This window comes from Mastomys coucha, chromosome X (assembly GCF_008632895.1).
Source record: "Mastomys coucha isolate ucsf_1 chromosome X, UCSF_Mcou_1, whole genome shotgun sequence".
Taxonomy (NCBI): domain Eukaryota; kingdom Metazoa; phylum Chordata; class Mammalia; order Rodentia; family Muridae; genus Mastomys; species Mastomys coucha.
Genome location: NC_045030.1, coordinates 130,456,288 through 130,460,369, shown reverse-complemented (window position 1 = coordinate 130,460,369; position 4,082 = coordinate 130,456,288). Strand labels below are relative to the sequence as shown.

The window sequence follows — 4,082 nt, the reverse complement described above, 5'->3', positions numbered from 1 at the left end:
ATAGGTGGCAGGGGACTGGCCCCACCTGGGGATCCATCCTGTCCCCAACACTGTTGCTGTTGTCAAGAGGTGCTTGAAGACAGGAACCTGGTGTGGCTGTTCCTTGGGAGGTCTGGCCAGCAACTGGCCAACGCAGATGTTGATGCATGAAGCTAACTATCAGCTAAGCGCAGGGATCCTGGTGGGGGAGCTGGCGGAAGGACTGGAGGAGCTGAGGGGGATTGCAACCCCATAGGAAGAACAACATCAGCTGGCCTGACCACCCAGTGCTCCCAGAGTCTACACCACCAACCAAGGAGTGTACAGGGAGTGGTCCATGGCTCCAGATACATATGTAGTAGAGGATGACCTTGCCTGACATCAGTGTGAGGGGAAGCCCTTGGTCCTGTGGAGGTTTGATGCCCCAGTGTAGGGAGATGCTGGAGGGGTGGGGCAGGAGAGGGTGGGTGGGTAGGGGAGCATCCTCATAGAGGCAAAGAGGAGGGAGGAGAGGAAGGTTGTGGTATGGGGGGCTTGTGGAGGAGTAACGGGGAAGTGGGATAGCATTTGAGATGTAAACAAATGGAATGATTAATAAAAATAAATTAAAATAATTTTTAAAAGAGTATGGATGGAAATTGCTAAGGGAATGAAATTTAAACAGAATGCTGAAGGGACTCCTTTGAGAAGATAGTAGCCCTAGGTTACTTTCAATAAGCCATGTTCATTATGAAGTTTTCCAAGTGCCCAAAGCAAGTATACATGGAATAACACGCTGTAACTATACCTCCCACCCTCTCCACTCGCATCACTATTTTATCTAGGTGAGAGTACATGTATGTGTCAGATAGTTTGGGGAGTGCTTCTGGAAAGGAAATAGTAATTTCCAAGCATGTGCTGTTGCATTCAATTAAAGGGAACCCATGCCAAATCCTAGACTTAAGAGAAACACTCCCGGTTACTCACCACCCTAAGGGAAGATAGAAGCCAGTTGCCTAACCAAGGCCCCAATTTTGTAGAATGCTTTCTATTTCGTGGAGGAGATGGGGATTGGAGCCATTCAGATCCTACACCCTTCCATCAATCCTGGAAAAGGGACATAGCTCAGGAGTAAAAGTTCTTGCCTTGCAAGGCTGACCACCTAAGTTTCATCCCTGGAACTCACAGTGGAAGGAGAGAACTGACTCTGACACCCCAGACTTGTCCTCGGACCTCCACACATGCACCATGGCACAGGCACACCAGCATTCAACTCCCATCACACATAAATAAAATTTAATAATAATAATAATAATAATAATAATAATAATAATAATAATAATAGAAAAAACGACCATAGGCTGGGGGTGGTAGCTCATATCTTCAATCCCAGCCACTAGGAAGACAGACAGACTTCTGTGATTTAGAGGCCAGCCTAGTCTATAAAGTAAGTTCCAGGCTAACCAGGAATATACAGACTGACTCTGTCCTTTTTTTTTTTCAATTTGCCAAGCTGTGACTGTCTAATAACTGACCAAATTACAAAACTACCATGGCCGACACCTTAGTTCCTCTCTGTTAAGTCTGTTTATTTAGTCTTTCCTGTTATCAGTATCTCCACCATCCACAAAGTGAGTTGTCTTTTTCTTCATCCCACCTTGTGGTGAGAAAGTTAATTTGAAGGGCCATAGGAAGTTATTCACTTCCTTGAAGTGTTTCCCAACTGTATAGATCTTATGAATTAGATCCTCCAGGCAGATGATGTCAAATTTACTAAGAGATCCAGAAATCAAAGAATTGTCTGTCACAGCAATTCACTTCTTACTGACTTTGCCATAGCCTTGCTTATAGATGAGCTCATTTCCAACTTCAGGTTGGGGTACCTGTCATGAGATGTATGGATCCACAATCCTCAGCATGTTATTTGAAGCCTTTTTGACAAAGGTGCCATTGAAAATCTGTCGAAGGCCAAGCAGTGGTGGTGCATGCCTTTAATCCCAGTACTTGGGAGGCAGAGACAGGCGGATTTCTGAGGTTGAAGCCAGCCTGGTCTACAGAGTGAGTTCTAGGACAGCCATGTCTCGAAACTCGAAAAACCAAAAAAAAAAAAAAAAAAAAAAATCTGTTGAAGACTAAGAAGTTGCTGGACTGTGCGAGGCCTTACTCCATTGATACCTCAGATTCTGATGACAAACACCAATTTTCCTTAGGCGGGTACTTAAGAATTTCCAGCTCACCTTGTCTTCCTGTCCATCGGTATCTCAGTCCCGTCCACCTGCCTGCACTCCTTTGTCTTCTAGATGAGCTTCCTCCTTGCCTTATCAATGTCTTCAGGGCAAACTTCTTCCACAGGTGCTTCACTTTCAACTCTGAAATTCCTTAAGAGTTCCTGACACAGCAGGAAACCTTCTTTTTCTTCTCTGGAATAGCCTTCTTGGCTCCAGCCCTAAAAAGAGAGGTGACCTGCAGAGAGAGATCAAGACAGAGACAGAGAGAGACAGAGAGAGAAGGGCAGATAGGAAGGGAGGAAGGAATATTATTTAAAAAGCATAAAAAGATATTGCTTCCTTTCTTTACAGGCAGAAGAGCCAGTTGCTACAGATTTCCCAGCTAAAAAGCAGACAGTTTCACCATGTATGTTTTTTACATTAAGCAATTTGAACAGCACCCTAGTTCCTATGGGTTTGATTCTCAGGACCCACATGGCAGCTCACAATTGTCTGTAACTCCAGTTCCAGTGGAGCTGACATTCAGTTCTGACTTCTGCAGACACCAAGTATATACACAGTACACAGATACTCATGCACGCAAGACACCTATGCAAATAAAAACAAATAAATAATGAATTGAATTCCCATAGCTGACTCTCATACCTAGTCTGACCCACACAAACATTTTTTTAAAGGAAGACATGAACTTTATTAGAAAAAAATAAACAAAAAAAAATCAAGAAGGGAAAGGTTTGTTTTTAATGGATGCCTTGGAATAAGGCTGCTTTTAGCTACACTGGCTTCCTCTCCTCCCTGCCCCAGCTCCTGGGAAAGGGCAGGGTCCAACTCAAAGCAGAGCCACAACCATTGAGTCTCATTGGCTGCTGCTGCTGCCACGGTGACCCCATCCTGACTCATCCTAAGACTCAGGACCCGGGCTGTGTGACCTTTGCGCTCAGTCACCTTGGCCAGTGGTTGGGTACTTCCAAATAACCAGCTGGTTGTGGACAAGGCCATGACCTGTGATAAGCTCCTTAGAGTGGGGAGACCAGAGGACAGAGCACACCTGGGGATGCACATCCACAGCATTTAGGCCCCAGAACAGATGTTCCAAATGCGAATGTGTCAGTCACTGGTACCTCCTCCTGTTGCCAGGATACTGGACTGCTATGGACACCATGCAACTGCCTTGACAGCGCCTTGATGCTGAGTGTTTGCAGGGGAACCCAGCCACTTTCTCCAGGACCACTAGGCCACACGTTGACAATGTTAGCATTGCCACCACTTGCCAGCTGTCCTCCATCTGGGCCCCAGTGCAGTCCCACATTCTTCCTGGCTATGGCTGCTCAGTGTGGCCACATGGTGATCTGTTACCAGAACATCATGGTGGTGGATGTGGCCAGACCGTGAACCAGGGGACAGGATATAGCTGTTCCAACTTAGGGAGCTTACTCGAGGTGAGTGACTGGTCATGTTTCGAAGTCGTTTCTGCTACTGGACATCCCATAGCTGCACCTCAGCATTACTGACCACAGCTAGGTAGTTTTCCTCTTTGATCCAGGCCAACATAGGATATGTAGTCCCCAGGCTGCTCCATTTGCAACAACTGCAGGATGTCACTGGAACCAGCATTCCATAAGTACAAACTGTGTCCAGTGCCACAGCCAATACGTTTCCAGAGATCCAATCCACACGATTCGGGTAGTAGTCATTCCTGATTTCGAGGGCATCAAAACCCTGTGTGACAGGGAAGGAATGTATCTGCAAGCCTTCTGGCTGGAGCCAGGCCAGGCGTGGCTTTCTGACTGTAGAGTACTTTTAGTCTGTTCTGGTAGGTAGCCTTCTGGGGCATTCAAAACCATTCAAGTACAGAGCCCAGGCTTTCTGATGCTCCTTCCTGGTGGGCATCTCCCC

General features: G+C 46.4%; 1 pseudogene; it reads right to left on the bottom strand.

Moving 5' to 3' along the window:
* Window positions 1-1,505: 1,505 nt before the first annotated feature.
* Window positions 1,506-4,020, bottom strand: LOC116095363 (annotated as a pseudogene).
* Between the last annotated feature and the right edge of the window lie 62 nt (window positions 4,021-4,082).